The sequence below is a fragment of the Tupaia chinensis genome, unplaced genomic scaffold, assembly GCF_000334495.1.
Source record: "Tupaia chinensis unplaced genomic scaffold, TupChi_1.0 Scaffold000322_1, whole genome shotgun sequence".
NCBI lineage: Eukaryota > Metazoa > Chordata > Mammalia > Scandentia > Tupaiidae > Tupaia > Tupaia belangeri.
Genome location: NW_006159816.1, coordinates 3,597,697 through 3,619,556, shown reverse-complemented (window position 1 = coordinate 3,619,556; position 21,860 = coordinate 3,597,697). Strand labels below are relative to the sequence as shown.

The following is a 21,860-nucleotide window of genomic DNA, read 5'->3' as shown; positions in this document are numbered from 1 at the left end:
AAGCTGCTGGGTCTGGGACTCAAACCGCCATAAGCCATCTACAAGTCCAGCACCTTAATCACCACACCAACTGCTGGCCCCTCCATTACTATTTCTACAACAATATTTTCTGAATTCTGGACTCAGAATATCAACTTCAATATCTTTTTCTTAATCACTTTTTTGTGTCTATGTGCCAGAGGGCATGCTCACTTGCCAGAGAGAGAGAAGAGAAAAAAAGAGAGGGAGGAGAGAGAGAGACAGAGGAGAAAGCACCTCTTGTAGGAAATAGTCATGCTGCAATCCCTTCCCGTCCATCACTCCCCTCAAGATTGGACAACCCACATATGCATTTAGAGTATTTTATCAAGTATTGGGGACTGGGATTCAAACTGCACAGTCCGCCATGTGGGATTCAGCAACTTTAATCATCAGGTCATGGAGTCAGTCATGTTTGGATATCCTAAAGTACCTTAAATATAAACTCACAATCAAACTTATAGTATCACTAGTCTCTGCTTTCCTGCCCAAACTACCTAGTCCTCTTTCAGCATTCATTTTTTTCTTTTCTTTTCTTTTCTATCCTATTCTTTTCTCTTTTCTTTTCTTTTCTTTTCTTTTCTTTTCTTTTCTTTTCTTTTCTTTTCTTTTCTTTTCTTTTCTTTTCTTTTCTTTTCTTTTCTTTTCTTTTCTTTTCTTTTCTTTTCTTTTCTTTTCTTTTCTTTTCTTTTCTTTTCTTTTCTTTTCTTTTCTTTTCTTTTCTTTTCTTTTCTTTTCTTTTCTTTTCTTTTCTTATCTTTTCTTTTCCTTTCCATTCTTTTCCTCTTTCCTTTATTCTTAATGACAGAGAGCATGTATACAAGAGACAGAGAAAGACACCTTTGATAGGGTCTCATTATGCCACAGCCTTTACATAAATTATTGAAGTATACAATCATTTCATTACTGCCTATCTTTTCCCACCAGACAATAATATTTATTAAGATTTGTATCTGTAAGACTTGCACTTAGCACACTGCCTGAAACATTCTAGATCCCCAATAACCACTGACTACATGCAGGAATGAAGGAACAGTTGAATAGAGAAAGTCTTTATTATTTGAATTATTTAAGGGTAGAGGAAGAAAAAATATTTAGAATTTGACTTTCAAAGTTTCAGTGTCAAATGGCAGAGAAAATGGCAAAATGAATGATAAAAATGTATAGTGATAGTGGCTAGGGAAATTTTATAGAGGTTAATGAGAATTCAGCTTTGGGATTCTCCTATTTATACTGCCAGTGGGATATACAGTGTAAAGGTTCTACGAGCAATTGGAAACACAAGTGGTAGTTGAGGAAAGTAACGGGGATGGAGACAACCAACTGGAACCACATGACAAGATAATGGATGAAATTTGGGGAATGGATGTGGTTCCTGAGAATCAAGAAATTAAGAGGGGAGAAAATCTATTTGAGAAAAACTCAATAAATAGCTGTATTTGACAAGTATGACAAGGATGAGAAGTCAGCACATGATACAGAAAAGGGGCCACCAGAAAAGCTAGAGAAGCAGAAGAGTAGTAAGACACAGAGGCCAAAAGAGGTGAAATTTTCAAAGGAAAAACAATTCAAAAAAACTTTCAACTAGCAAGGAGGAAGGATAATCTTACTGACATACAATACACTTGAAGTGCTAAAATATTTTTCTGTAATTTCCAAGCAACCTCATAAAATAACTCGAGAATAACATGAGGTTCTCATACTTTTGCAGAATAATTGACAATGTTGAAAGTGCAGTGGTAGCCATGCTTGTGGGAGATAAAGGGTCTATTTACAGCTGCTGTTTCAATGAAAAATATAACACCTCTCCCATCACTTCAAAGAGATGAAGAATGCAGAGCCATAGAGGAAACAACAGCAGCAGAGGAAACTGCAAAGGCTGCCAACATAATGTCAGGTTACAAAAGTTACCACAAATTCAGTACTAAAAATAGTGACAAATAGTGACAAATAGCAACCATTGTTTTATCTGTTGTGTACCAGACACAATGCTAAGTACTTGAATACAATATCTCATTTAATGCTCCGAAGACCATCTGAGGCAGATATTATTAACCTAACTTTACAGAGACTCTGAAAAGTAACTGACTGATACCATAGTCAGAAATGAAAGACCATGGACTCAACCCCAGGATTAAAATACTGGGCTCTCGATAGCTACATTATAGGATCCTGAAGAAGAGCCAAAGCCAAGGTCCAAAAAGCTCTCCAGCAAAGGATTAAAAATAGAATAGATGATAGCCATTCTGGTAAAGAGGATCTTCTTCTCACTGGAGAGGATGATCTGGAGGTGAAAATGGGTTTGGAAATGTGATCTTTAAGGTGTAGTACCTCATGTAGATATAGTTTTTCACTCTTAAGGAGAATTCAGTCATTCTCAACCAATAATGATAAGTTATCAATGTCTTAAGTTAAAGATCTCTTTCCGGATTACTCATTCATTCAAGGAATATGCATATATTATAGTAGGCACGAGAGATAGCAATGGATGACAACCAGTCTCTGTCTTTATGAAACCAGCAATAATGTGTGTGTGTGTGTGTGTATGCAGAGAACATACATTAAACAAATTATTACATATATCAAAATAGCTTCACCAGCTGACATATATCCCAGAGTTCATGGGATGTTATAAAATTGTAATGGTGGTGGTACAAGGTTAATTTAGACTACGGAGTCTGAAAAAGACTCATCCAAAGAAGAGACGTTTAAGGTGAGATTTCGAAGAGGAGTAAGAACTAGATTAAAAGTGGGAGGGACAGAAGTGGCTTAGCAGGTTTGTGGAAATGCAAGAAAGCCACTGTGATTGAAACATAGCAAGCGATGGGAGCAAGGCATAGAGATGGGCATAATTGCTTAGGAACTTAGAGTTCAGAGGATGCTGAGTGTCTAAAAGAGTGAAAATTCTGGTAGCAACAGTGGCCATAATCCCACTCATTCCAGACGTCTGATTTGTTTCTGCCTGGATGATACATACACATACAAAATATGAAAGGATTAGCCATGTGCACCAATTGGTCACACAGAGTATAAAACCATGACTAGAGCTGATGGACCAAAATAAGGGTCAGCATGATTTTGGGGTGTCCGGCTGCTTGACAAGTATTAGTGTGGAATGATCAGAGTCATAACAAATCAATGGTTTAATTATTGGGAAACTCATTCTTATATACAATATTTTAATCACTTGTCTATCAAGAGAGTCCCAAGACCCCAAAAGGAGAATAGAGGAGAAGGGATTGAGGTGTGGCCATCCCCCCCGTGATTTCTCACTTTCTGTCTCTCTCTCTCCCTCTGCCTTTCTGGTGAGCACATGTGCCCTATAGCAAAAAACTCTTCAAAATAAATAAATAAATAAATAATAAAACATAAAAAGATAGAGTGCCAGGTTAGAACGCACATCAGTGATTTACGGATCATTCAGTGTCTCAGTCCATGTTTGTGTTTCTAACACAAGTACCTGAACCTGGATTATTTATAAAGAATTATGCACCTAACTCACAATTCTGTTGGCTGGCAAGTCTGCAGGCACAGGCTGGTACCACGCCAGACTATAACATGACTAGTGGGAGCACTGAGGACAGCAGGTATGTGCAGAAAGGGCAAACTCTGGACAGCTCTCTCTTTTGTATTGACCAGTTCTCACAGGAACTAACCTCTTCTGAGGAGAGCTAGAACTCCCTGAATCTCCCTAGATATCATTAATCTATTCATGAGACTGCTGCCATAATGCAATCACCAAGATCCAAACACTACCCATAGGCCTCACCACCTCCCAGAAACAGTTTCAGGACATAAAATTTCGGGGGACAAGCCATTATCCAAACTATAACATTTAGTTAATTTGGTCAGCGCAGATAACTAAATTGGATAATTCAGATCTCAAAACAATGTCTGTGTGACCTGAAATATAAATCTACATATTATCTGGGTTAAGCATTCTATCTGGAAGACTGAGAAACATGTTAACCAAGTGAAAAGAATACTCATTTTCTTTAAAAAGAGGAATAATATTAGATATTACTGAACTATTATTTAAAATAAACCTTTTGATCAGAACAGCCATCTTCTAGTAATTCACCAAAATGATGACAGAAGAAAGGAGGAGAGGCACTTGATAAATGTTCTCTAGGCCTTTTAGAAAACATGGAGTAGTTCCTTTGGCGACATACATGCACATCCACAAGAAAGGTGGTGATATTGTAGACATCAAGGGAATGGGTACTGTTCAAAAAGGAATGCCCCACGAATGTTACCATGGCAAAACTGGAAGAGTCTACAATGTTACCCAGCATATTGTTGGCATTGTTGTAAACGAACAAGTTAAGGGCAAGATTCTAGCCAAGAGAATTAATGTGCATATTGAGCATATTGAGTATTCTAAGAGCAGAGATAGCTTCCTAAACTGTGTGAAGTAAAATGACTAGAAACAGAAGGAAGCCAAAGAGAAAGGTATCTGGGCTCAACTGAAGCAGCAGCCTGCTCCACCCAGAGAAGCACACTTTGTGAGAACCAACGGAAAGGAGCCTGAGCTTCTGGAACCTATTCCTTATGAATCATGGCATGATGGGTGTTAAAAATGAACTAAACTATTACACACACACACACACACACACACACACATGCACACACACACACCCTTATTAACATTGACTATTTTGGCTAGTAGACATAATGAAATGATTAAAAAGTCCAAAAAGTAAAACATTTTGTAAGAGATTTTCTTAGCTGGTAAGCATTAGCTACCAGAAGTTCTTAAATGATTTGTTAAAATCCATTCAGAATTATTCCAAATTATATCACTGCTTGTGTTTTAGTGAGAGCCCATAAATGCTTAAGTATGCTTGAAAATGTTGGTTCTGTTGATTTCCTAAATCGCTGTGCTTAAACTTCCTTTGCAACAATCATCTGGAATAACTTTGAAGAGAGAATGTGGACTAAAGTACAATTCACCTATACCTCAATTACCATAAACCTCTAATTAATGTAGTCCAAATTAATAAGAATTTACTGCAATCATAAAAATGAATTTATGCAAAAGAAAATTATTCAGTATCTAAATCTCTAGAAAGCTAACTTGAAAAGAATGTCTTTCAGATATTCAAATTTTGTATTTTTAAATTTACATCTGTAAACTCACTCTATTCTGAGCTTTTACAAATATAAACAGCCATCATTTTCCCACCATTTACAGATGTTAATACCTCCTTCTATGACCATCTGTGTAAATGTATAAATTAATCTTTAATTTTTTTAGTTTACAAGACTATAAGGGACACATTGTTGGTTTAAATAATTGAATTTACAAAAGTATAACAAATAACCCAACAACTTTAATAAATCTAGAATTTTTCATTCCACTCAAGTGACGTAAGGAAAAGATAATAAAAAAAAATTGTGACATTTAAAAATAAACTATTGGGATCAGCAGTTAGTGTAATGGCTATGTCGTTGGACTCCCATGTAGTCAACCGTGGTTCGAGTCCTGGACCTGGTGGCTTAAACTCACGTCAGGGGCGTGTGCACGTGTACCCAAGATCCCGAGAGGAGAATGAAGGAGAAGGGATTACAGTGTGGCCATCCTCCCTGGAGGGTGATTTCTTGGTTTCTGTCTCTCTGTCTCTCTCTGTCTTTCTTGTGGGTGCATATGCCCTATAGCAAAAAGCAAACAAACAAACAAAAAAACCAAAAGCTTCTCCAAAAAATTAATTAATTAAAATAAACTATTATAAGCCAGCAAGAAGTAGAGGTTAAGGTGACAGGATCCCACATGAGTAGCTGGGCAGTTCAAGTCCTGGATCTGGCAGCTTGAAAAATGCACTGGGCATTTGTGCATGAGTGCCTCAAATCCCGAAAGGCAAATAAATGAAGAGAAGAGATTGTGGAGTGGTCATCTTCCCCTTTCCTTCTCTCTGTCTCTCTGGTGAGCGCATGTGACCTATGACAAAAAAAAAAAAATCTAATAAACCCCCCAAACTGAAAAAGGAACCATCATATAAAAGAATTTCTTAGGTGTCTCTCATAATATAGAATGCTCTTTCTTTCCAGAACAAAAAACCAGGTAATCACTTTAAGTATAGAGTTCATAGATAATGAAAGCTACTTCTCAGAAAATATTCAGTGGGCATTGTCAAAGATAAAAAGGATCTTGTCAGTTGACACAAAGTGGACAAATCTAGAAGATTTAATGCTAAATTAAATAAGCCAGAGTGTGAAAGACAAACACTGTATGTCCCCACTTAACATATGTCAAATGTCTGCACTTGATGGCAGAAGATAAAAGATTTGAAGGCACAGAAGTAGAGAGGGAACTATACATACCAGAGACTGCATGAGGTGCTGGGGGTATGAGCTTGGGAAAAAATGATGGATAGACACATGAATCTATATAAACAAGGTAAATAGGTTATGGGGCAGTATATAAAAACTGAGTTACAAAAAGGTGTTGCCAATCAAAAATATGTACATATGTGTGTGTGTGCGCATGTGTGTAAAATCTCAAAAAAGGAAAAACTAGTAGGTAGAAAATCAAAAATGCATAACACAATATTCTTTTTGTAGATGATGCATGTGTGCCCAAGAGGAGAATGGAGTGGAAGGGATTGCACTGTGGCCATCCCCTCTGGGAGGGGTGATTTCTCACTTTCTCTTTCTCTGTCTCTTAGGCAAGCACACATGCCCTATAGCAAAAATATCTCTTTAAAAAAAAAGAAATTTATGCCTCTTTTTAAGCTATTATGTACTTTATTAGGAAACAAAGGAGAAAATGAAATATTATAGTAGTGGTAGAATCTGTGAAACAGAATTGCCTTACCAATTAGTTTTCACAGTAGTGACATTTATCATTGAAATGATCTGCTTGTTCAATATGGCTATAGTCAAAACAGAGGTTGGGCATGCCATTTCTCCAGAAATTGAAAAGATACCATCATTAAGATAAAGAAGATAAAGATTTGGGTCCATCTTTCTGCAACATGTGAGGTGAGAGTGAAGTCTCACCGTCGGAGAACCTGTGGATATTGCTGGAGAATTGAAGGTGCAAGATAATCCTCATCTGAACACCACCGTTTTGGTCAGAAATATTCACCCCAGATGGGTAATCAACAGTCAGTGTCTTTGATCTTTGTTCCTGACTAGAATAGTTGAAATGAGACTATCCTGGATTTTCAGCCCGTACCCTCTAGTAAAGCTCTCAACACAACCATTCTGGATGTCACACTGTTGCTGCCCTCATAATCTTGCTGTGAAACCTGAGCTTCTGGGAGCTGTATTCCAAATAGAGTGGCCAGAGAATTGTTGATGCAGTATGCAAGCACCTTGTGAACAGCTAACACATGGAAAAGAATGTCTTTTCATTTCCTTTTTTCTTTCTCTCTTTCTCTTTCTTCCTTCCTTCCTTCCTTCCTTCCTTCCTTCCTTCCTTCCTTCCTTTCTTTCTTTCTTTCTTTCTTTCTTTCTTTCTTTCTTTCTTTCTTTCTTTCTTTCTTTCTTCTTTTTCTTTTCTCTCTGTCTTTCTTCCTTCTTTAGTTTGCTAGCTATAAGGTGCATGCATTTGCTGGAGAGAGAAACCAAGAGAAAGAGAGAGAGAGGAAAGTGATAAATCACCCCCTAGGGGGATGGCCTCTCTGCAATTCCTTCTCCTCCATTTATTTGCCTTTTGGGATTTGAGGCACATGTGCACATGTGCCCAGGGTGCTTTCCAACTTGAACTGCTCAGTTGACCATGTCACCTTAACTATGCACTACCTGCTGCTCCAATGTCATTTTCTTCATGCCATTTCTTGAATCTTGTGTTGCTAGAATAATCTCACATGGCCACATTTAAGGAGGCTTCAAACCCAGGTCTCAAGAGAGTGCCTTCAGAAGTTTTTGCTGATATATTCCCTACAATGAGGAAATCAGAATCTTGCCTGGCTTCTGATGTCTTTGCTATATGCCCAAACACCAGTTGATGCTGGATCTATCACCAGACCTGCAGTAGATATGTGGCCAGTTCCTTGGGTTTGGAAGCATAAATCTATAAAGGTTCTGTAACATGGTTGCTTGGTCATGCCCAAATTCTTTTTCTTTTTTTCTTTTTTTTTTGGAGAGTTTTTCGCTATAGGGCTCGTGCGCTCGCCAGAAAGACAGAGAGAGACAGAGAGATAGAAAGTGAGAAATCACCCTCCAGGGGGGATGACCATGCCGCAATCCCTTCTCCTCCATTCTCCTCTTGGGATCTTGGGCACACACGCACACGCACCCGGCATGAGTTTAAGCCGCCAGGTCCAAGACTTGAACCACGGTTGACTACGTGGAAGTCCAGCGACATAGCCATTACACTAACTGCTGGTCCCATGGTCATGCCCAAATTCTAAGTGCGAAATAGGAATCTTATGATTAGAATCACTTGTAGCCTGTCAGTGAAACCAAAATTCTTATGGGATTTCACCAGGATTTATAAAATTGTGGAAATATGCCATAATTCTTTCTTGGAGAGTATATTTAAGGCAGCCAACTTCACCAGGGAGGAAATGCTGTTCACAAAGAGAAGGTAGCTTGCATGGCCAAAAATGTTCAAAAGCCAAAATTGTCTACAAGGAGAGCTTGATCACATTATAGGGACAAATTTGACATATCTATAGATGAAACATGCTGCTTTGGTACAAGCATGCCTGACTTCCTGTGTAAAAACAAACTTTAATAAAAAACGTTTCTGAATTTCTTTTATGGCTCTTGTTATTTATGTCATTTCATAGTTATTTCTGAAAGTTCTTTTATCCTACAGAGAGAAGAATGTTAACTGTTTGCAATGGGTATCAGGTTTTGTTAGGTATATCATTACTTCAGTAAAAAACAAAATTACTAGAGCTAAGAAACTTTTCACTCTAAAGAAAAAACAAATGAGTAAGAGTTCAGTCATATCCTCACAGCCAAAAGTCAGAACCTTAAAAATGTGAAGAATTCTTAGGAATACTTAGTCACTAGGTCTATTTTCTGAGTAGTGAATACAACAATTACTCTTGATGTGTTCTAGAACACAGAACTAAAGTGAAGGGAAAACAAAGACTAAGGTTTCTCTTCTTAAAAGATTTAGGTTGAGCCCAGCAGGTGGTGTGGTGGTTAAAGGTGCTGGACTCCCACATGGCCAAATGTGGTTCGAGGCCCGGACCTGGCAGCTTGCTTTCTCATTTTCACTCTCTCTCTCTCACTCTGTCCTTCTCTGGTCAAATTAAATAAATAAATAAAGTTAAATAAAATAATTCTTTAAAATAGAAGAGAGAGAGATTGAGACAAGGGCCAGCAGATGCCATAGTGGTTACGTTGCTAGGCTTACACATGGCCAGCTACAGTCTGAGTCCAGACCCGGTGGCTTGAAAATCATGCCAGGCCCATGCATACATGCACAAGATCCCAGGAGGAGAAGGGTGTGCAGTGTGGCCATCCCCCCAGGGAATAATTTCTCATTTCCCCTCTCACTGTCTCTGTCTGTCTCTCTCTAGTGAGCACATGTGCCCTAAGGCAAAAAAAGAAAAAAAAAAAGATTTAAGTAAGATGAAATACCAGTCTAGGAGCCAGCAGGTGGCATAGTGGTTAAGGTACTAGACTTCAACATGGCCGACTATCTATTCAAGTCCTGGACCTGGCCGCTTGAAAATTATGCTGTGTGTGTGTGTGTGTGTATGTGTGTGTGCCCCAAATCCCAGGAGGAGAATGGAGGAGAAGAGATTGTGGTGTGGCCATGCCCCTGGAGAGTGATTTATCATTTCCCCTCTCACTGTCTCTCTTCAGCAGGCACATGTGCCATGTAGCAAAAACATTAAGAAAGAAGAAGAAAGTGGAGGAGGAGGAGGAGGAAGAGGAGGAGAGAGAAAGAAAGAAAGAAAGAAAGAAAGAAAGAAAGAAAGAAAGAAAGAAAGAAAGAAAGAAAGAAAGAAAGAAAGCCAATCTCTAAAAGAGATCCCCTTCAGCCTATCCATGGACCGTATCATTAACAAGCCCTGTTTTTGATCTCACATTTTATAGATCTTCAATGCTCTCTTCCTTGAATCCTGATTCTCTTGAGTCTTTTTTGACATCACCTTTTCCAGGAACTTTTGTGTAAATACAGAGATAATAACACAGAGATAGTATCTAGTTTAGGGCCTGGCAGAAGGGTGAGCATTAATCAAGTGCTAACTTTCCACCTGTGAGTACTTTAGCCCACGTGCCATCTCCTTTCCTAAATTTACATTGCCCTTTAGTCTACATCAAATAGTTAACATCAAAATGTATTCATTTTGTTTCCCCCTGTAGATGACCAGGTCAGTTATTGTGTTTTTCAGATCTTGTTTCTAGGCAGAAACTATTTGACAGCTTTCTGTTTCTGGCAAAGTTCACTGCCTCTTTATTCCCCTTGAAGCATTCACATTAACTAGCTACAATGTTTTCCCAATAAAGTTTTCCTACCTTGAAATTTTAGCAATTGGCCAAAGCAATAGTTCCTCATGTGTTGTGCTTCCCCCAACTCAAGACACATATCATAAAAATTCCTTATAGCCTGTTAGACTCCCCCCAGAAAACGTCTTTTTATGCTGACCCACCAAATCTAAAGTTCTCTGGCCACCAGGGCAGCATACTTCTCAGAAAATGTAAGTAACTAAAAACCACCTCTTCTGCAGAATGTTCTGAACAGTATTAAATCAGCCACTTACTTGAAAGGAGTACAGTAAATAAGTTCTTTTTTTTCCCATCTAGCTTCTTTTTTTGTTCTCTTACACAAATAATATCTTTTTCTTATTGTAATGGTCGAGAAAATTATAGCCAATTGCCCACTCCAGCATGAAGAATAAAAGAGAAGCTATGGGAAACCAAGTATGTCCCAAATAAAGCCTGCATATAAACTTTAAGCCAGTTACTGATCATTTTGGAAACCTACAAGTGTTCAACCTAGAAATTCAACCTGTTTTTTTTATATGTTAAATATAGTTGAAAAATTCCACAAAAACTGAATGAAACATTGTATTATAGTTATGGATTTTGCAAATAACCTTAACTAAAGAAATCCATACCAGGTGAGGAAGGAAAACACACAAACTTGGAAGTTTTTCAACTCTTAAGTGTCAAGACAACTTTTAGATGAAAAAAAATCAACAAAATTACCTAAAAGTTCTTTCAGGAATCTTTTACTTTTCACTAAATGAGTTATTAACACAGGAGATTTACACAGAAAAAAAGGACACCTATTGTATTTTTTAAAGGTTACTAATATTTCATCATCAGATGAATATTTAATGGATATGTACTAAAGCATGTAATATTGACTGAAAATCATAGATGCCTAATGGTTTTCCATTGAGAATATATTCTGATAAGTAGGAGAGGATGCTGGTATCTTCCTTTAACATCTACAATTACCATTTTTTACATCATGTTATGCTGATCATCCAACTCTGAGTACTCTTGAACATAAGTAAGTAGCTAAAGTAACATGTCATGTGAAGCATCTTTGTGTTTAAAGAAAAAAAATTAAATTATATCTGTTGCTTAATTTTCCCATTGGTTAAATAGAAGACCTGATGAGTCTAAGTCATAATATTTCTTTTGAACTTCACTTATACCACAGTCTTCTCTTCTCTTGTTGATGAATTTAAAATTCATCCTAAATTACCCAAATATCTCACTTAAAATAGTTAATGCTAAGAAAGATTGTGCCATTTTTGTAATATTTTTGTGCTACTTCAGAAACGAGTTCTTTTTTTTTCTTTTAATTTAGTAAGTAGCTACTATATGCTTCAGTGAAGCTAACTTTTGTTAAGAGTTTTGTTAAGCAGCAGCTATTGAATAAAACTTTTAGTATGGTATGTCCCTGCTCCCTGTAATCACGCTATATTTCTGTCATGGTGAAGCAAAAAATGTTCATCATTTTGTCAGCTCTGTCTGCAAAGCAGAGAATTACCTTCCCAAGCTCTTGAGATTTATGCTTTTAATTACCTCCTATCTGCTTCACTACCCTCCAAACCTAAGAATCAATATAAATAGGCTTATTTATGAGAAAAATGTAAAATGTTTGACAAAAGCAGGCTATCATTTTCTAGATTTCTATTTGATGCTATTGATTACTTCCATTTTCAGTACCTTTGTTCATGACAGAACTAGTTGGTTTTTCAAACTTATAATATTATTTATTTATCTAATAATTCATACTACTTAACAGCAGATGTAAACTTTACAACTAGCTTTTCAGTTGCCAACAAAGAATGAGATCATTATCACTGTGGTATCTCTTTACTTAATCAGCTGCTGCAGAGTTCAGTTTGAGTGAAACTTACTCCAAACCCCCTTTTCATAAACTCGTTTTCCAGGGAGGACCAACTTCCATGATTTATTTTGTTTCTAAGGCCATTATTAGCATAAGTAAAACCTAATGAGCAAGATATCAGTACTCATGAACACACCACACCTATACACACACAACTTTCACATTGTATGTAGATACATCTAGACTAGATGGAGGTTCATTCCAATAAATACATCATAAATTAAGAATATCCTTAAGTACAAAATGCATTTGTACACCTAACTTATTGAACATCATAGCTTAGCCTAGCCTGCCTTAAACATGCTCAGAACAATTATATTAGCCTACAGTTGGGCAAAATTATCTTTTAAAAAAAGGACAAGGAAAATAAAGCAAAACATACAGAAAACAAGAAATGGAAAATTATTTGTTGATGATAACATGTATGCTTATGTGCTTGACCGAGCCAATATACAGTGTACTTTGGATGGAAAAATCTCATTTTGTATGTTGTCATGATGTACAGTGAATGAATGTAAATAAATAAATTTAAATAAAAAAGAAAAAAGTAATTTATAATGAAGTATTGAATATCTCATAGTCTACATATTGCTAGTCTAAGAAAAGATCAAGTTCAAAGTATATTGCTATTGCAACAGTGCTACTCCATTATAAAATAAAAAAAAAAAATTTAAGTTGAACTATTGTAAGTCAGGGACTGTCTATATATACAATGATATAAATACAGTATACATGTATGCACTACAGGCGCTGCTATGTATTCCAAGACCTTTCAAGAAAAACTGAGTAGCTGTGTATGGATGTTAGGCAGTGACCGTACATGAATATATAAGGGAGGGAACACTGAATCTATAGAGTTGATATGTGTTTCTATGTTTTACACATGTATCATGGTGGTCATGTATGGAGGGTCAGTTCTTGGAAGACAGATGTTTAAAGTTTTGCCCAACACATTAGTTAGGGAAAACTACCATAAAATGTAGTGTCTAAAAATTCTGGAAATAGGACATAAACTTATTTTTTTAATAGCATGTCGATTAGGACTGTAAGTACTATGTTCAATATGACTTTTTAACCTCCTAGGGCCCTTTCAATTTTTATTTTTAAAAGATTTTTGCCATAGTGCGTGTGTTCTCACTAAAAAGAGACCATCAGAGGGAACATGAAAAATCATCCCCAGAGGGGATGGCCATGTTGCAATCCCTTCTCCTTTATTCTCCTCTGGGGATTTTGAGCATGTATGCACACACGCTAGGCATGTCTTTTAAGCTGTCAGGTCTGGGACTCAAACCACAGAGTCAGTCACGTGAGTGGGATTCATGCACTAACCATCACACCACATGTGGGCCCTGTAGAGACTTTTTAAGTGAAATTCCTCTACGTTTAAATAAGCATAGTTATTACACTAAAATGTTTAATACAGATGCTACAAATATTCAAGACGGGAAAAATACTGCATTTGCTATATCTTTGTGCCCACTATGGAGGAAGCAGTTACAGAAGAGACCAGTTGGAGAGGGAGAATAGAAAATCAGATAGAGAACAAAGGGATGTGATGATTTGAAGAGAATACAAGAGAAGAGAAACACTTGGATCACATATGAATGGAATTTCTGGAGTGAAAAACAAGCACTAAGCCATCAATACCAAAATGCAGAATCCCACAGAAGACTGTTATATAATGACAGATAAAAAAGTTAATCCATTTACTTCCCCAGAGGGGATGGCCATGTTGCAATCCCTTCTCCTTTATTCTCCTCTGGGGATTTTGAGCATGTATGCACACACGCTAGGCATGTCTTTTAAGCTGTCAGGTCTGGGACTCAAACAATAGGACATAAACTTATTTTTTTAATAGCATGTCGATTAGGACTGTAAGTACTATGTTCAATATGACTTTTTAACCTCCTAGGGCCCTTTCAATTTTTATTTTTAAAAGATTTTTGCCATAGTGCGTGTGTTCTCACTAAAAAGAGACCATCAGAGGGAACATGAAAAATCATCCCCAGAGGGGATGGCCATGTTGCAATCCCTTCTCCTTTATTCTCCTCTGGGGATTTTGAGCATGTATGCACACACGCTAGGCATGTCTTTTAAGCTGTCAGGTCTGGGACTCAAACCACAGAGTCAGTCACGTGAGTGGGATTCATGCACTAACCATCACACCACATGTGGGCCCTGTAGAGACTTTTTAAGTGAAATTCCTCTACGTTTAAATAAGCATAGTTATTACACTAAAATGTTTAATACAGATGCTACAAATATTCAAGACGGGAAAAATACTGCATTTGCTATATCTTTGTGCCCACTATGGAGGAAGCAGTTACAGAAGAGACCAGTTGGAGAGGGAGAATAGAAAATCAGATAGAGAACAAAGGGATGTGATGATTTGAAGAGAATACAAGAGAAGAGAAACACTTGGATCACATATGAATGGAATTTCTGGAGTGAAAAACAAGCACTAAGCCATCAATACCAAAATGCAGAATCCCACAGAAGACTGTTATATAATGACAGATAAAAAAGTTAATCCATTTACTTTTGCTGTGAGGGAAATCTTCGAACATGATATCTAATGGGGTTTCTATTTCCCAGCCGCTCTGATTTCTCAGAGAAAAAACACAGCTGCTGTGGGGACTTGTTGCCTCACGGCAGCTGGTGAAGAGGTGGCGTTAAGCCTGGTGGCCAAAGGAGATGAAGGATCAGCCAACAGCACAAGGAAAGGGAGTTTAGTGGGACCCAGAGTTGTGGCTTTCTGCTTAATCTCATGGCTGCTGAAGTCTCTGCTGGGTGACAAAGAATGCCAGGCTGGGCCTCTAGCAGAGAGAGATTTAAGGCCTCTTGGATGGGAGAGGGTGGATGGGAGCAGTTTGTTTACACAAAACAGGTGAGAATTTATATTATATTAATTGCTAAAGAAATCAAAAGTGGAAATAAAATTAATATCAAAGAAAGAGATATAGGTAGAAAGATCCTGGAAGACATAACTTAAGTGCCCTTATCCAAATTTGCTAAGATGACAAAGATGCAAAATGCAGAGTGAGGTGGTACTGCAGACATATCAATTGCACACTCACTGCCATCATGTGGGAATTGAGGATGATCATTGCAATTGGCACTTACAAAATTTCAGAGATTTAAAGTGAAGAATAGAAGAGTCAGGTTGCCCAAAGAAATGTTGGCAAAATGGTTAGCAACTCTATCATTTTTACTTCTAGGCATACCCTCACTTGGTTGCCCATTTGTACTTAATCATTCTAACATAAATCAATGAAAGGCAACAGGTCATCACTTTCTAGGTCTTCAAACATGGGGAAATAGAACACAGCAAAAGTAACAGGGATAAAATGAAAGAGATACTAGATAGCCAAAAGTCAAAAACAAAAAGAGAAAATAAATAAAACATAAACTAAGTGATTTAGTGTTTATGATGCTATTCAGAGGGTAATATTTTAAAGTTTAAAAATCAAATTGGTTGGCTCCAAGTGAGTAATGGAAGCCTAGGGGTCAACACTTAGGAACACTATATCCCATGCTTAATCAGCTATGTATTCATGCCGTGTGCCAACATTTCAGGATCAATTCCTGAATTAGACTACATAAAACCAGATTAAAAAGATCATTATGCACTCCCTTGATTTGCCTATTTAGCATAAAGGACCTAGTTATTTATTAAGGGTATTTATAATAAACTGGTGGGATGATAATAATATCATCTATCTTCTTAAACATGAGAGAATCAAGTTATCTCGCTTTTGTGTATAAATCTATTTAAGGGTCAGTTTCTTTCACCTTTCTGCTACTATTCTCCAAGCAACTGAAATTTATAAATTAGAACTTATTTGGGACCCACCAATTTCCAACCTAACCTAAATAAGAGAAATAGTAGCCGCAAAGAAAAATTTCTAAGTGCATGTTAGCTCATTTCCTTGCAAGTCTTATCTCTTAATGGTACATCCCAGCTAAAAGGTAAATTAGATTCAAATTTAGTCTTATCAATTTCTGATCAGATGCAATTGGAGTGCAGTCATTTTTTGGAGAATAAAAGGGTATTCCGGTTTAGGACACTCTCATCAGTTTGCACCACGTTAGAAAAGAAACAATAATCACAAAGAAACGATGGATTTAGGTGTTGCACACATTTGTGCAAATGTCTGGGACTCAGTTGGGAAGCATCTTATTCCTGGACTTCAGTGCCTGACGCCTGGCAATGTTAATGGTGTTAATTTATAAAGGTCCTTTTGGGAAATGTTTGTGATTAATGCCTGCTCATTTACATAACTCTGTATTGTGTAAAGAAAGTTGTAGCATTTTGCTTTCCAACAGTGGAGTTCTACTGAGATAATAAAAGCTGGACAAAGGGGGCTACAGGACACTTAAGTAGGTCACATTGAATTTTAATGCATGAGGCCTACCCTGGTAGATTTTATATGGGTAATAGAGAACTGCAGCATGAAGTCTGTTTACTGTGCAAATCTGCCTTCCAGATTTTTCAATAAACATATTTTCTACACTGAAGAGTGAAGCCAGTTCAGTCTCAGGCTGATTTAGAAATGTTATTAAAGAAAATAAGGATGAGCATCTTCTTAATTCTTACATTAAAATGTAAATAGGGTAATTATAAAATAATAAACTCTTCCGCAAGTAAAAAAGCTGTTTCAGAGCTCAGCTATGCAGATTATAGCACCATTACTGAACACCAAGAATGCATATATGTCACATTTGTGAATTTGCCATCTAAACTTTGTGGCTTTGCTATCCAGAGTCTAAGCATGACTCAGAAATTTAATTTCTTTCTTTATTGTCAACAGAGTTTTTGAGTGGTGACAAGAAGCTGGTGGTCACAAGCTCATAGGTGCACATTTGTTCATGTCCCTATCAGTCAGTACCAAGAAAATGGCTGACAATGAATGGAATTCAGGTCAAAGCTGAACCTACTTCCAGAGCAACTACAGAGCATGAAAGAAAATTTTCATGCTTCTTCTCTACCCAACTCATGAAACAAATAAAAAGTCTAAGTTGAAGTTCTTTCTGGATTTTAGCTATTTCGTTTGCCAGGTGGAGGTGTTTATATCTTGTTCTCCTAGCAAAAATAACATGGAAATAATTTCAAATCATAGATTGGGCATGGCCTTCCCAAAGATCATGTAATCCATTTTAGGTCATACAAAAAAAAATCTTTAAAAAGTTCATCCAAAATGCCTATTATGAAAAAATTATGCATGGATTTAAAAAAAACTTAACACCAAGATAAACTGGTACTTTATTTCCATTTTTACATGAGCTTTTTGAAGTCCTCTTGTACTACACAAGAGGAAATTGATTCCCAGTGTAAAGTTTAGAATTAGAATTTAAATTCATGCTCAAAGAATTCATCCAGTGTTCTACATCATGCTGCCTCTATGTGTAAAATATAAAAATATAGAGTAGAATATTTGGACTCTGTTCTGAAAAGTTCCATGAAAGGACAAACTTTATGCATTTTTATTCACACTGTTTGCTAGTAAAAGTTGCTACTGGACTCTATCACAGTGTTTGTCATAGAGGAGCTCAATATATGGTCAGAAAATTAGTGAAGTTGTGGTAGGCAACATAATATAATAGGAAGAGCTGTAGACTTAGAGGCAAGAGACTTAGATTTATATCCTAGCTCTGTCACTTACTGACACCAAAAATTAATGAAATAAGAAGAGAAGAAATACAACTTAAGGGTCTATCTACAAGGGACTACCTACAAGGGACTTTCTAAGCTTTTGAAATTCACACATAAGCTATTAGTTTTCTATAACTTTCTTAGCAAATTTCACAAATTAGTGACTTAAAAATAACATAACACAAATTTGGAACCAGCATATGGCATAATGTTTATGTTGCTGGACTCCCACATAGCTGACCACAGTTTAAGTCAAAGAACTGGTGGCTTAAAACTCACACTGGGGGGAACCAGCAGTTAGCGTAATGGCTATGTCGCTGGACTCCCACGTAGTCGACCGTGGTTCGTGTCCCGGACCCGGTGGCTTAAAACTCACGCTGGGCGCGTGTGCGTGCATGCCCAAGATCCCGAGAGGAGAATGGAGGAGAAGGGATTGCGGCGTGACCATCCCCCCTGGGGGGTGATTTCTCACTTTCGGTCTCTATGTCTCTCTCTGTCTGGCGAGCACACGCACCCTACAGTGAAAATCTCTCCAAAACAAAAACAAAAACAAAAACAAAAACAAAAACCTCACACTGGGTGTGTGTCTGCATGCCTGCCAAAAATCCCAAAAGAGAATGGAGAAGAAAGGATTGTAGTGTGGCCATCCCCCTTGGGGGGTAATTTCTCGCTTTCTCTCTGGTGGGCACACACACCTTATAGCAAAAAATCTCTCTAAAAACAATAACAACAACAACAACAAAAACTAATTATCTTATAAATCTAGAGGTCAGAAGTCTGATGTCAGTACTGTAGGGCTAAAATCAAGGTACTGGCAAGACTATCCTTTTTTTTTTTTTTTTTTTTTGGAGAGGTTTTGGCGATAGGGTGTGTGTGCTCACCAGACAGACAGAGAGACATAGAGATAGAAAGCGAGAAATCACCCCCCAGAGGGGATGGTCACGCCGCAATCCCTTCTCCTCCATTCTCCTCTCGGGATCTTGGGCATGCACGCACACGCGCCCAGCGTGAGTTTTAAGCCACCTGGTCCGGGACGTGAACCACAGTCAACTATGTGGGAATCATAGCCATTACGCTAACTGCTGGCCCCTCCCTCTTCTATTTTTAAGAACCCTTGTGATTGTATGGGGCCTTCAAGTAAATCCAAAGATACCTTTTTATCTTAAAGGTAGTCGATTAGTCCCCTAATTCCATCTGCTACCTCAATTCTCTTTTGCCATGTAAGGTAATATGTTAACAAGATCCAGAAATTTGAACATGATATCTTCTCCTACCAATTTGTGTATATATAAAAAAAAAGAATATTAAAACATTCAGCTGGTGGCTTGGTAGTTGAGGTGACTGGATCCCACAAGACCAACTGTGCAGTTTGGCCTGAAAAAACATGCTAGGCGTGTGTGCTTATGTGTCTAAAATCTTGAAAGGAGAATGTAAGAGAAGGCCATCCTCCATGGGATGAGGGTGCTTTCTCCCCCTCTCTCCCCTTCTGTCTGTCTCTCTCCTGCAAGCACACCTGCCCACTAGCAAATTAAAGCAAAACGAAACAAAACAAAATAAACAAAACCCCCAAAAAGAACAAGATTGCTCTCTATATTCTGATAGGGAATATTCTCCAGGACATATTATTAGGTTAAACAATGAAAGGCAGGGTTGGGTCTGGGTATAGCAATGACGTACTGCTCAAGATAAGCTGGAATCCACATGCTAACAGTGGCTCAAATCCCCAGCCCAGCTTGGTTAGCTGGAAACACACTGGGTATGGATACAAGAGCTCAAAACATAAAGGGCTAGAAGACTGGCGAAAGGAAATCAAGTGTGATCAGATCCACAGTAGAGAGTGCTCATCTCCCTCCTCTCTCTCACGTATACATGCACATGCTTGATCATAAAGAAAAAATTACCAAAAAAAGGAAGACACGAGGAAGTATAAATAATATGCCATATTTTTTATGTAGAAAAGGGAAGAAATAAGATTTATATTCATAATCACTTATATTCACAGAAACAAACCCTGGAAAGATGCACAGAAAGCCTTAAGGTGGTTATAAATAGGAAATGGGCTGGAGGATAGGAATGGGATGGAGCAAGAATTTCAAAAACTTCCTTCCTTCTGCCCTTCCTCCCTCCCTCCCTCCTTCCCTGCTCTCCTTTCCTTAGGCCCCTTTGACAGAGTATCACCATGGCTTGATCCTTCTGTAGGTCTTCCAGTCAGCAAGGATCATGCCTGTGCATGAGCATGCCTTGTGCGTTTGGGCTCCAAACCCATGCCTCCCATGTGGTTCCAGTATTATTCAGCGGCACCCTTCTACCTTTACCACCATGATGTCTGGGACTCAGCTGCTATGGCTTTTAAAAAATTTGGAACCAGCAGATGGTGTAATGGTTACATCGTTGGACTCCCATGTAATCAACTGTGGTTCGAGTCCTGGACCTGGTGGCTTAAATCTCATATGAGCACGTGTACATGTTTGTCCAAGATCCGGAGAGGATAATAGAGGAGAAGCTATTGCAGCATGGTCATCCCCTGGGGAGGTAATTCTTTGCTTTCTGTCTCTGTCTCTCTGGCAAGCACATGCACCCTATAGCAAAAATCTCTTTCAAAAAAGAAAATAATTGTTTATGTTAGAGTATGTACATACCCAAGAGAGAAAGAAGCATTCTCCACAGGGTCTGGTCACACTAGAATCTTCTTCCTCCAGTCATCTAGCTCATCAGATTCTGGGTACTTGTGCATGCAACTGGCATGTTTCAGGTCCATGAGGATAAGGATCCAAAATAGTCACCACATGGGATCCAGTTTCTTTTGAGCAATGAATTATTGCTGCACCATAGAGCCAGCCCTACTATGACTTTTGAACCATCTAAATATATTTATTTTTTAAATTATTTTATTTAACTTTATTTATTCATTCATTCATTTATTTCAATTTGACCAGAGAGGGATAGAGTGAGTGAGTGAATGAGTGTGAGTGTGTGTGTGTGTGTGTGTGTGAGAGAGAGAGAGAGAGAGAGAAAGCAAGCTGCCAGGTCTGGGACTTGAACCACAGTCGGCCATGTGGGAGTCCAGCACCCTTAACCACCAAGCCACCTTCCGGCCCCAAATATATTTAAATTTTTAAAAAGAGATTCATAATTGCTCCAAAGTTCCTATTGTTCACTTTATATTCAAAACCTTTTGTTTGGAATGGCCTTTCTATCACCAACCTTGTTACTCTTCTTTGCTTAAATTAACTCACTTTCCAGTGGTTTAGATTCAAGCAGTTTTCTAACATCACATTCACCATCTTCATGAAATTCTGCATCTTTTGCAACATTTTTACAATTTCAGTTTGAAATCTGTTTGCATTGTATTGTGAGATATTTTAAATGTCTGGCATTACTGCAGTGAAAATGCTAGTATAAAAGCATGTCAAGTCAGCGGGCCACATGGTGGCTAAGGCAGCTGGATCCTGCATGGCTGATAGCACGGCCTGAAAGACACATCAGGTGTGTGTGTGTGTGTACACACAGGCATGAGTGAGCACACATGTGTGACAAAATCCTGAAAGGAGAAAGAAATGGAAGAGAAGGGACTGTGGTATCACCACTCCTCATGGGGAAGGAGCACCGTACTCTCTCATTCCCCCCATTTCTCACATTCCCCTCTCTCCATCTCTCTTTGGTAAGTTCATGTGCCCTCTGGTAAATTTTTTTAAAAAAATGATAAATCATGTCTTCCAGAGGGCATTCATTCTGTAAGTGGTCAGTTAAGTAGTGAGCATTTTTATTTTATATTCATAAAGTTATAGAGAACTTAATTACCTTATATTACCATGGACATTCAGATGATAGAAAATAACTGTGTAAAACTTTTAAGTACCTTTAGATTTATTTTAATATTTATTATTCTGTCTATTCTTGCAAAAGTCC

At 37.8% G+C, this 21,860-nt stretch overlaps 1 protein-coding gene and 1 pseudogene across 6 annotated transcripts in view; both read right to left on the bottom strand.

Annotated features, from left to right (window-relative positions):
- Positions 1–21,860, bottom strand: part of ZNF385B (zinc finger protein 385B) — a 366,382-nt gene that overhangs the window by 60,068 nt on the left and 284,454 nt on the right. The window lies entirely within an intron of this gene.
- LOC102477444 (protein maelstrom homolog) lies at positions 6,950–21,265 on the bottom strand (annotated as a pseudogene).